The sequence below is a fragment of the Dermochelys coriacea genome, chromosome 6 (assembly GCF_009764565.3).
Source record: "Dermochelys coriacea isolate rDerCor1 chromosome 6, rDerCor1.pri.v4, whole genome shotgun sequence".
Taxonomy (NCBI): domain Eukaryota; kingdom Metazoa; phylum Chordata; order Testudines; family Dermochelyidae; genus Dermochelys; species Dermochelys coriacea.
In genome coordinates this window covers 79,359,920-79,373,320 of record NC_050073.1, presented here as the reverse complement: position 1 = coordinate 79,373,320, position 13,401 = coordinate 79,359,920, and positions in this window count along the sequence as shown.

Below are 13,401 nucleotides of genomic sequence, written 5' to 3'. Positions count from 1 at the left end.
CTACCTAGTAACATAGTTTGGGAAATTTAATTCAGACAGGAAAAAAAGCAAGAATTAAAAGTGTGAGGACACAACAATCAGTATTACAGCCTACGAAATTTCCTTAACACTTCCCCTTCTAAGACTTGTATGAAATTTCCTTAACTCTTCATCGGTGCATCCCACGAAGTGAGCTGTAGCTCACGAAAGCTTGTGCTCAAATAAATTTGTTAGTCTCTAAGGTGCCACACGTCCCCCTTTTCTTTTTTACAAATACAGATTAACACGGCTGCTACTCTGATACCTTCTAAGACTGTTTTCAAGTGCTTATAACTTTGCCAAACTATAACTGTTTGGACTGAGACTTCCAGCCAACACCTGCTGCTCCTCGAAGTCATCTAAGGAGTCAGTGGACACATCGTCCTGAAGATCTCTGCCCCGAGACGTGATCTACAACTGTGGGTCCTTTTCCGTCCTTGCCCAAACTTTCTCCTCTCTGCCCCCTTCTCCACTTTCCTTCTCCTGCTGTGATGGATGGCTGTCTTAGCCAGCATCAGGAGCAAGCTGACAAGGAAATCTTGCAACTTTCTGAGGCTACAGCTGGGGTGTGAGTGAATCAGGAGGTGCAGGGAGAAGTGTAGCTAGAACCTCAGTAGGAGATTCTGGAGGAAGGGCTGCAACCTGATGCATTCTGTGTAGATGTGCACCAGGTATACAAAAAGGACAGTTGTTAGGGGAGTTTGTGTTTGTGAACCACACCAGGTACACAGCTGTTCTCAGGGTTCTATGAAGGAACCGCCAACCATAGGCATTGCATGGGGGATGATGGAGTATGCAGGGTCAAGTACACCGCCCCCAGATTTCTGCTTGGCCTGCCACGGGGAAGGAAAAGGGCTCTGTCCTTGTCTCGCTGCACCTGCTCCCTGGCACACTCAGGCCCTGTCACTGGCAACCGGTCCTGGTTGGGGACCAGCCACTTCTCACATCCGCTGCTCGTGGTTGCTGCTCTGCGAGAGCCAGGGTGCGGAAGCACATTCCCGGATCCCTCAGCCCCTGTCCCCAGCAACTGGGCCTGGGCAGTGGGCAACCTACTGCGTCTGCAGTTTGGCTCTTGCAGGCAACCACTGCGCTTCACAGAGCAGTGACCCAGAGTAACCAGCTTTAGCCGACAAGAGAAGCGGCTCCTTCCTGGGCCCGGCTGCCAGGGAGAATGGTCAAATGTGCCAGGGGGCAATGGGAGGAGGATAGAGCCCCCCTCTCCCCTGCAACTAATTCTGGTGGGGCAGCGAAAGTATGGGGGCCTGGACTGGGCGCAGAGAAGGGAGTCATTGGGGAGAGGAGATACGTTGGGTGGTCACGTGTCCTTCCCTTTAGATTGTGCCCCCCAGCATCAGGAGGCACAAGTTGTCTATGCCATCGACTAATATCTCTGGCAGGCTGTGGGACCAGAATGGAGTGCAGACTGACCCATTGGGGCTCCTCGCCCTCCGTCAGTGACAACAAGTCCCACCACTCAGTGTCAGGGTAGGACACAAGGGCAAGGAAGTGGATGGTGTGAAGCACAAGTAATACAGATGTTTCCTGGGCCCAGTTCAGAGGCAAACCACCTGAATGTTGTGCATTCGGCTCTGGTTGCGTGTTTGGGTCAGCCAGGGAGGCTCACAGAACAGGGACCCTTTGATGAGTTCCAGAGGGCCAGGGTGGACAGCCTCATGCAGTGGTTAAGTACCATTGGGTCCTCTCAGACCCTCCTATTATAGTCCAGGAGGTCTCAGACTGGTGGTACCAGCCATGACCATCCTCCAGTGCACCAAGGGAGATTCCACCACTTGCACACACAGATGGGGGTTATGTAGCAGGGATTCTGAAAGGAGATCCTCCCACTAGGTGGCTGCCACTTTCCTGGTTGCAGAGACTAGCTTCCAGGTCCTAGTGGAAGACTGGCAGCTCAGAAGTCTAAAGGGACACACTGGTCATAATGGAGTCCTCAGAGGTGGTGGAGGAAAATATGCTCCACCCTAGACTACCTGCACTGTAAAGGAGACTCTGCAGGACATGGAGATGGAAGGCAGGGACCTAGCTGCAGTTCCAGACCAAGCCCTGTCTTCCCTACCCCAGGGGGAGGCTTAGCACATCCACAAAGACCTAGTGCAGCCTTGGCCAGAAAAACTCCAGGATCATCTTCTGGGGACCATCCAGGGTTCCAGCGGCAGGCTCAGTGTGGTAAATTAGTTCCAGAATATGGACAGCATCTGATTGAGCACCAGTGCCCTCCCTCAAAAGGGAAAGGTACCGGAGCAGCCCTGTCCATCTCTGCAACCGGTGACCAACCGGGCCTTGTTATTGACCCAATTTTCCAGGGCAGTGATGAGCTGCCAAAATCTTAACAACTGGTTCCCTCCGCACCCCCTGAGGGCTCGTGGCCCACCCCTGCCCCCAGGACTCCTGCCCCATCCAACCAGCCACATTCCTTGACGCCCCCACCCCATGGGACTCCTGCCCCATCCACCCCCCTCCCTTGTCCCCAGAACCGGGCAGGAGGGTCTCGTGGGCCACTGTAGTGGGTGCCCACTGTGCCCTGCCCCTAAGAGCCAGAGGGACCTGCTGGGGGACGAGCTGGGGAGTCCCGGCGGTTCTTACCTGGGGCAGCTCTCAGGAAGCATCCGGCAGGTCCCTCTGGCTCCTAGAGGCGGGGTAGCATAGCTAGGAGGGGAGCAGGGAGAGCAGCCGCTCCCCCCACCGGTCACATCAAAAGTGTTGCCTTAGGCACCGACTCCCTGGGTACTCCGGGGCTGGAGCACCCATGGGGAAAGTTTGGTGGGTGCAGAACACCCACCGGCAGTGCCCCGCCCTGCGCCCAGCCACAGCTCACCTCTGCTCCACCTCCGCCTCCTCCCCGAACACGCTGCCCCACTCTGCTTCTCCACCCCCCCCCACCCCACCCCCAGGTTTTCCACAAATCAGCTGTTTGCGCGGGAAGCCTGGGAGGGCCGAGAAGCAGGTGGCAGCTTCACGCTCAGGCCCAGGGAGGCGGAGGCGAGCTGTGGCAGAGAGTGGTTCCCCTGTGCACCCCCCCAGTTACCTGCTACAGTGCGGGCGGCCCTCCTCGTGCCCCCCGCCCCAGCTCGCCTCTGCCTCCCTGGGCCTAAGCGCGAAGCTGCCACTTGCTTCTCAGCCCTCCCAGGCTTCCCTGTAAAAAGCTGATTCGTGGGAAGCCGGGGGGTGGGGCGGAGAAGCAGAGCAGGGCGGTGCATTCAGGGGAGGAGGCAGAGGTGAGGTGAGGTGAGTTGGGGCCGGGCAGAGAACTGCCGGTGGGTGCTCTGCACCCACCAAATTTTCCCCATGGGTGTTCCAGCCCCGGAGCACTCATACAGTCGGTGCCTAAGGCGCCACTTTTGGCCGGTTGTTAAATTTAGAAGCCTTTTTAGAACCGGTTGTCCCTCGTGGGAGAACCAGTTCTAAAAGGGCTTCTAAATTTAACAACCAGCTCCAGCTCACCACTGCTCCAGGGGGAAGGGATCAGTGGCAGAATGGTAGATGCCCAGATAGAGTAGCAGACCTGTACCCCACCAGATGGCACAGAGAGCAGATTGGAGGGCGCCCACCTGCCACATATCACTGAGATATGTGGGAGGGGATGAAGCAGAAGGGGTCAAGCTTGGGAGGGGACAGACAGAAAAGCCTGTCCCTTTTAGATCCTGCAATGGAACCCAAAATTCCTGAGTCTCAACATACCTCGGCTGGCAGCAAACATCTCTGAAACCCACTGACAAAGTGTATCATCCCCTTTTAATGCTGGTCTGCATAAAGAACCACCCTACTACTGCTATCAATCACTCTATTAGCTCAAGCAGCCGAAGTGTATGTGTGGAGTGTAAAGGTTCCAGCCCTGTCGATGATCCACATGGGTGTCCATACAATGCCAAAAAATTGAATTTGTTTGGGTTTTTTCAATTTACCTTTTTAAAATCATAGGAAATAACAGAAACAAAAACCACCAAACATTAAGCCTGAGAAATCAGGCATTCCCTAATTCTAGCATTTCTTAAACTTTCAAGTCCTTAACTTGGCTGATTTAATAATGTTCTTTTGTGCATAATTATATATACATGTTATAAAATTCTGGAAAGAAAACGGGAAATTCGATGGCTAGTTCAACAATCTTCTAATCCCTTCTGAAGACCCGCTTCTTCTAAGATCTTGTCTACATGAGAAAGTTACACCAATTTAACATAATTGGTTTAGAAACCAATTTCATAAATTGGTAAAAACTATTTGTGTGAACACTTTCAGTATAAGAATACCCAAATCAATTTAGCTTACATCAATTCCTCACTGGTTTAAGTTAAATCAATATGATCCACTTTAAAACTGAAATAAAGGGAGTGTCCACACAAGAGGCCTGAACCAATTTAGGGTTTTTTTAAACTCATCACTACAGCATCCTACATTTCTGACTTTTGAATTTTTAATCTTAACTCTTAATTGCCTGACTTTCAAGTGCTTGGGGTATTTTTCTTTTTCTGTTTTGTTTAAAGTTTACAACTTAGAGCATTATAATTACATTTTACATTACTGCATATCAAGTTACAGTTAAATTCTATCTGAAAGTTTTTGCCTCATATTTTAAGAAAACTTATTTGTATAGCTTTCTAAAAGCATTGAAATATTGATTATCTGAACATTTTAAAGTAATGAGTTTAAAAACATGTTTTATCCCATATATTTGTGTATAAGGCAACTCACATATGAGCCACCCATTTTGCCTGTAATCTGAATGTTAAAGTCATTCAGGGAGTAAAATTAACACAATCTGAGTAGGTTTATATTTTTATATAAACCATAGTACTAAGTGGGACCAGGAAATATCAGGATAACCTGTCCAGCAAGCCCATACCTTAAGAATATGAAGTTGAGGCAGGCTGCCTGAATTAGGAGCATATGAAATCATCATTAGAAGTTGCACTTCTTCAGAGCTTCAGTAGGATTGTCCCTTCTGCTTACCGGTCTTTGGGGAATCTCCTCATTCACATATGGAAGCAGAGTGAGTTAACTGCCTCTGCAGCACCATTTCCCTGTGCCCCCTCCCTCAGTCCCACCAAGAATGCTCTACTAGAGAAAGTGGCAGAGATTGTAAAGTCTTTTTGCAGGAGTGGGTAGAGTCAGGGGGAACGCTCATTCTTCTTCTTCTTCTGACTCATGGTATCTCAAACAGGTTATTAAGAGAAAGCAGAAAGCCTACAAGAAATGGAAGATGGGAAGGTTCTGTAAAGAAAGCTACCTCTTGGAGGTCAGAAGGCGTACAGGAAAAGTGAGAACTGCCAAAAGCCAAGTAGAGCTAGACCTTACAATGGGAATTAAAATAGCAAAAAGTTCTATAGCCATAAAAAGAAAACAATGAAAGAAGTGGGACCCCTAAACACTGAGTATAGAGTAGAGATTAAAGATAATCTTGGCATGGCCCAACACCTAAATGAATATTTTGCCTCAGTTTTTAAATAAAGGTAATGAGCTTGGGGTAGTTGAAGCGGGGCTAATGGGAAATGAGAACATGGAAGTAGAAATTACCTCATCCGAGGTGGAAGTCAACCTCAAACAGATTAATGGGGCCAAATCAAGGGGTCTGAATAATCTCCATCCAAGAATATCAAAAGAACTGGCAGATGATATAGCAAGCCCAATAGCAAGGACTTTTAATGAATCTGTAAACTTAGGGGTCACACTCTGTTACAGTAATATGCTGTTTATTGCTAATTATCCTTTGTGCCTTCTTTATGCCACAAATCCCCCTTGAAAACACCACAGTACCTCAAGTGTCTCACTCTTGGGTGCCTGGCATTCCACAAAAGCTCTGTAACTCATAGGTTAGTTCTATCTCTCGCTAAGGCAACATGATGTGAAGAGGAAGCTACAACTCATTGCCATCCTCTCTCTCTCTCTCACACACACACACACACACACTTCCTTCACTGGTAGCAAGAGGAGAAGAAAAGGCAATTCATGTCTTTATCCATTCCCTCCCCCTTCTCCCCCAACACTTCTGGAAGGTTAGAAATGCAGTCTTGCTTAATCATAGACCAGACCAGCAACATATACACTCCTCCCACTGGCATAATATTTTCTTCATTGCCTTTACTTTTCTATCACAGCTTTCTTTCCATAATGTTGTAAGCATGGTGTCTATTGTTTATAAAATACTGTATTATATAACTAACAGGCTAAATACTTACAACATTGTTACTACATGGTTTAATTAATTATTGTAGCATACTAGGTAATATTTTTGTAAGGGAAAACAAGTCAACCTGGAAGCACAATGTATTTATAAATTACAGAAATGTTATGTAATTTCTCTTAGGAATCACTTAGATATCTTTAGTTACTTAATAGGCTCACAACATCACAGAGACTCACAACCAGGGATTCAGCTGTAGTGGAAAGACAGCACTCCCAAAAACCTATTGGTTTCCTAGTTATAAAATATAAAATACCTTTCCAGTCCCAGGGAAGGTATTCCCTACATCCCCCTTTTGCTTTCAGATGGCTTGAATTATCGTTTGTTAATTATGCTATTACATTCACCTGTATCTTTGAGGTATTTGCATGATTTGCAATTCCCAAAGGAATTTCATAAATAGTGTAAATCATTGCTCAGAAGCCAGGTTATGCAAAATCAAGCATACTTTTACTATGATGCATCTTCCCAAAGAATTCTTGACATGTTGTATGTAAACAAAAAGTGCCATTTAGTAAACCATAGTTCAGTGTTTAGATTTGCAGAAATAAATTAGTAGGGCTGTCTTGTAAAATAACTGTGGCGTTTTCTCAATCTTATTATTATACCGGAAATGAACTATCCCATGCTAGAAGAATTATTGAGCAAAGAGGACCAGTAAAATAACTCAAGAAATGCTCTGTTATGTAATCATTGATATGTGCATCCATAAATAGTCATTGTAGGAGATTGTAGGCTTCTTGAAAATATGATAATTTGCATATATTAATCCCTCCTTTACTGGCTTTTTTTGGAGTAGGGTTGATAGTTTATCTGTAAAAAGCTGAAGTGTCAGTAAAACTTAAGTATGTCAAACTATTTTTATATGGATTTTTCATTAATGAAAATGAAGAGTTTTGTAAATATTGTATGATATAATTTCCATGACAAGATCCTGGTCTTAAGTGTAATCACTAAGAGATTTACTTTATGGTCCCATTGCTTCACTCTAGTTTTGGCAACAGTAAGTGACAGAATCATCACTCTTTCCCTATCAATACTCAGGAAACACTATGTTTACTCAGTTAAAGCCACAGGCTTAGGAGAGACTTTTGGCACAGCATTGGTGGTGGGGGAGGACTACCGAGACAGATTGTTGTTCCTCTGTTAGGCGAGTATAAATCCCTCCCTCCCTTCACTGCGTGTTCCACACTTCAAAATAGTGAAACTCGTTCTCCCTTGTGCTCCCAGATAACTTTGTGGGCCAATGAGGTGGAGCCATAGACCTGTCTTTGCCATGCACCATTAGGGAAATGTGTTCTCCCCAGGAGTGTACAAAAAAAGCAGTTTTTGGGAGCCCTTTTAAAATAGGAACTGCAAATAACCTTGCTTTCCATGAGCACACAATGGGAGGAAGGTTCCTTTCAGTATTCTCCTGGACTGAAATAGTGGCTACAACCCCTGCATGGATCCTGTGAGCGGTGGCTGCTGGATACGTGTAAACCTGAATACAGTTGTCCTTTCCCTGACTCCCCCAACCCTAAATCCACACCATTAATGGGCAATATGGAGCCCAGTTCCACTGCACACAGAAAGTGTGGTGTCCAAATAGTCTAATGGTTAGAGCATGAGACTGGGGCTTCACAGACCTATATTCTAGTCCTACTTAGGCCGGTCAGTCTCTCAGTCTTCCCTCTATAAAATTGGTATAATACTTATCTGCCTACCTCATTGGGTTGTTGAGAGGATTAATTAGTTAAAATTTGTAGGACAATTTGAAGATTTAAAGTGGTATTTAAATATTATGTATTTATTATTATTCCTGGCCAGTGAGACCCAGAACTGCAGTGGTTTCACTACTCTGAGAGCTTTTCATAGCCTCTGCTACCATGGATGAATTTCATTATCCTGAAGAAGGGTGCATACTTCCTTTAGTGTGAAAAGAAAAGACAACGTAGGGAGAATCCAAAGAACAACATAAAATGCAGAAACCAAATTCTTCTGAAGAAAAGACCAATAAGTCTGAGAGGTTAAATAGATACCTAGGAGTTCAAAATAAAGAAAACTGAAGAAAAAAAATGTAAGATTAAAACGCAAAACAATTAAAAATATTGTCTGAAAAGCTTGACTGTCTCAAAATCATCTGCTCTTGCCTTAGAAATATATTTTTTAAAAAATTGCACAATGCCAGATATTTAAAACGTCACCAGAGGTTTCACTTCACATAATATCTGTTCTTCATTTTATTTGGCAAAATTAACCAAACAAAGGTTTAGCCAGGGATCTTGCATGTTTTTGATTTAGAGATTTTACAGCGAAAGTTTAGCACTTTGCAATATGCCAATAGAACCTAAACTTTCATGGTGTTTTAAGAACTCTACAAGAGGTAAATTTTTACTTACCCACACACAACTAAAGAGTAGGCTAGCCAATTATTTGTTTGTTTTATAATAAACCAATCTTAGTTTCAATTCCAAGGCCCTGACTACTGTAATCCAGCATCAGAGAAATCTTAAGTACAGTACAATGGAATGCAATGCATCAGTGGCACTCCCCCTGCCACACACACCCTCTGCACCCTCTGTAGGAGGCTCAGGGTAGTCATCGCATTAGCATCCTTCTCAGCAAACACAGCCAATTGTTGTAGCCTGTACTGAGGTGGATAGCCATTTCCATAGACTTCTTAATTATTATGAATTATTTCAAATCAGGTACCAGTCTGGTGCAGGAGACGGAGGAAGGATCTTTGTGAACAAACACGCTTTTTCTCTTGCCTGCATTCTTAGTGAAGAAATCAATGAGTGAGGTTTTGGCAGCTGCTGGTGAGAGATTACACTTATCACAGGTGAACAAGAAGGGGGCTGAGAGGCAGATACCAAAGAAGACTCCTGGGGACAGGGGTATGAAGGTGGTTTGCTGTTACCATCCCTCCCTCTCTGCTTTCAGACAACTCAAGCATTTCTATTTAGGCGCACATTGCTCTTTCTGGGGAGGAAGGAGGGTTAGGGAGAAGATGGTTTCCTTTAGCTCTTTCTGTTAGATAAGTGGATAGTACCAAAATATTGCAGCCCCTGATGCCTCGGGCATCAGTCTAGGAAATGGGTGGATTTTATTTGCCTAATGTTTTAAAGGTATAATTGAGGATTTCTCTGTATGAAATAAAAAGATGCTAAATATGCCTTAGGAGAGGTGGTGGAAAATGTTTAGACACCATTCAAGATGATTGCAAACCCTGTAAGGCTACTATGCATGCAGATGACCTAACTAAGCATATATACTCTAAATCCTCATTTGACTGTAGTATTGTTGGTCAAATCCTAACCAACACACCAAGAGGTTTTGGATGGCCAAATTATAGAACTATCAGATATTAACCCCTTGGCTCTTACAACATATGTAATTACTAAAATCATTATTTTCAAAAGTCTTTTTAATAGGGAAAGTACTTTCTTCCCCTCCCCAATAAGAATAGTTAGTTCAAATACTTTGGTTTTTAATATCATAAAAAGAACTATTGCCTCAAAATTAAACCCATTTGGTGAGTTTTAAGGGCTACGACTTGAATTTATGGAGTTCATTTAGAATTTGAAAATAATACATTGTATACAGATTTCTAATATTAAAGCACTAATTGTAAGGATATCCCATGTCCTCAGAAATAAGAAAAATTGAAAACCTAATAGAAACAAAAAGTACTTACCTATTAGCAGGGAGGAAGTTATAGCCACAACAGTCAGACATAAAATGGCAACTCCAGGGCTGCGGTTCCCATTTGTCTCTCCCAAGTTTAAAGGGCAAGCTCTGAGAAAAGCATGCTGGAAGAGGTTAGCTATTGAGAAAGGAACTGCATTTTTATGTTTGCAAGGGATAGATGGAAAAGGTCTTGGGTTTCTAAAATATCTTTTTGATAGTATGAAAGTATAAAAGAACTAGATACTTTTTGGGCATCCACTTAGAGTTAACCTTTAATGTATCAGAGTACTTTAATTCTGATGCATCATAAGACTGTTCTAAAAGTAATTGCTTTGGAAGAGAGCAAACTGAGATCAAATAGGAAACATACATGTTATGATATTTGTTATTAACTAACTAGTATTTCCTGATTAATTATTAAATAAACTTACATCCTGATCCTGCAGCCTTTACTTAGTCAAACCTCCCATTGGAGTCAATTAGTATTAAAATGTTGGGTAGGGGTCACAATTATTTGTTAAATCATATGTAAAGAGATAGGAACGGTGCAGAACTACCAACATATGCTCTGATCCTGGAAAGAGAGCTGTGTGTCCTCTAGTTGCATGGAGCCCAGCTGATTTCAATGGGACTTCCTGCAGCCCACAGGAGTCCATATGCATTGTTCTCTTTGCAGGATAAGGGCCATAGTATACTGGTTGGCTTCAGCTGATCTGACAAAAATCTTTATATCTAGAGTTCCGGGCTCTGACGCCAAGGTGACTCAGCGGAAAAGTTTTGTATGCCAACTTCTTACTTTCTAAATCATAATTTTAAAACAAATATAAAATAAATGGTCATCTTGGCAAACAAACCTTAAAAAATGTTGTCAAAACAATAGTTATTTGCACATATATAATAAATGGAACATGTTTTGGAGTTTCTTTTGTTTTTGTAAATGATTTAATGGGACTTTATATGGACATATTTGAAGGCAAACCTGCACATGTTTAAGTCACTGGGAGATGGATCAGGCCCTAATATTGTTTAAGCAGTAAGTGCATTCTTATCATTAGCATTGGCATTCATGCCACTGCAGGTATAGGATTTTGTCACTGCATTGTAAACCACTGTGATCACTGGCTTCATGTCTTGATATAAATAATTATTCTACTATACACCCAAATTTGGAAAAAAATTGGGAAGAAAAAACAAACACTTATGTCTCAAGAAAAAAGGAGAAAAGAAAAAAGTGTTTGAAGTCTGGTTTAATTCATTCCGCATCTTTAACTAAAAGATTTATTCTTTGCAGTGAAATTTTCCTGCCAAATCTTAACAGAAAAAAATGTAAAATATTTTTTGGCAACCAAATACCTGTCTTTACCCAGGCAAGATTCCCATTAACTTCAGTAGAAGCAGGAGCAGACCTTGAGCAAAGACAACAGGACTTGGTCCTTTCAGCCTACAGTGTAAATAATACCTTTAGGTATTTTCATTTAAAACAAGTAAATGTAACTATTAAATGTATTCTTTACAAGTCTATTCTTTCTGCACGTATTTTTCCCCCTATTGAAAACGTATGCAGATCTTTAGCATATAAAAATTGCAAAACAACCTGATTTTCATAATAGACTCCACTGGCTCTTAGATGAAAAAGGTCCATAAAAATTTCAAATATAGACCCTAACATCTCATGCAGCTTTCTTCTTTACCCAGTGATATGAGTTCAGGACAATGAGCCTATTCTTGTAAACCTGTGTGTACATGGGTATATTTTATAAATGTGAGTAGACCTATTGCAGTCAAGGGTATTACTCACTTGATTATGGACTTGTTGCATGAATGTGTTTGCAGAATCAGTTCAACAAGTACCCCTTAACATAGTAATTCTTGGCATAAATTATGTGAATAGTTCTGCTTTGTCACAGTTTTACAGACCTATTCTTCTCTTGATGATTTTTTGTTTCCTATTAATTCTCTCTCAGTGACCCCTGCAATGTCATTTTCTGTTGCATATTGCCATATATGTAGGTCTGGCTGGCAAGAATCATAGGGTGAAATCCTGGCCTCATTGGAGTCAATGGCAAAACTCCCACAGATGTCACTAGCGCCAGGATTTCTCCCAGAGAGTCTGCTAGGGAACAAGATGGTTGCAGAATGCTTATATGCCATACCACAGATATTATAAAAGGAGATATTTCCCCTTTATTGCTGAGTAAAGACAGATTACAGAACTTTCCAGAAGACTTGATCAGGCCTTTTGTCTGTAACAAAAAATGTTTATTTGTTCTATTATTAAAATTATTTTTTTTACTAAACCAGTTAATAAAGCTTCCATAGCTCCTTACAATTTTTTTTTTTTATTCTTGCCCACTCTACCCCTCTACACACACAAAAAAACACCTGCCATGGTGTGTACGTGCGCACGCACACATGCACACACAGAGTAATGGTACAGCAAGTGGCTGAAAAGATCAGCTAAAATTGTTTTGCTGGTAGACAGCTGTTCTCCTCCTTGAGTACCCCTCATGAATCTGCCAGCTTCTCCCTCCAAGTATGAATCTGTTTTAAATACATGGAGGTGTGACACCCCTGTATCTCTGGCCACTGAAACAATGGGAAGGAAGTGTTTGGTGCACAGTAAATATAACAATTAAGGAATTTATAAGATTACAGAAAAGTTATTTACAATACCTCATCCATAACAATGTTGAAATAGGAACATAAAATAGTCTTTGCAAGTGGAACAAGTATGTATGTACTATAATCCCATTCATCAAACAACTTGATAAATTCATCACCAAATTATTTTGCAATTAGGGTACTTTCCCTCTACTACAAAAGCCAAAATGAATCATATTCCAATCATTAAAGGACTTGCGCAATAAATCAAGCTTTGGATCTATTTTATATTATAATTTTCAAAAATATTTGCCTTTTTTGCCAAAGTAAACTAGAGTAACTGCTCTACATTAGATGATGCTTAGTGATGATGCAACATTATTATTTATTTTACCAAATATACCAAATAGCAACATTTATTTTGTTTTTTGTGGAATTCTGGATACTACCACTACAACCAAAAAATGAGTACATTCCACAAATTCCTGTTTACAAAAAAAATGTGTCTCCCCCGTGCAGCTTTTTTGCATTCCTTTGTGTCTTAAGGTCAGAATGGCCAGTTCGGTGAAAAGGTGAAGTTACGCAGAAAGAGGTTGTCCAAGATCAGAAAAACGAATAAAAATATTTAGAAGATATTTCAACATTCGTAAAGTATAATTTAGAACTATCCAATACTGAACCAATCAACATTTTATAGGAGTGGCTGCAACTCAGACACATTAATTTGACAGCTGAAATGTGACTTGAGTACACCCTGTATTCATCCTTCAGCAGCAGCTCTGCTCCCACAGGACTGGCTGGGCTCAGCTCCCTGCTCCGGGCACTGCAACCCATACACAGGGTTTCAGCACCACTCAAGTTTGGCTCAGCTGTCCCTCCATCTTGAGGATGGGAACCAGCCAGGCCCAATTTGA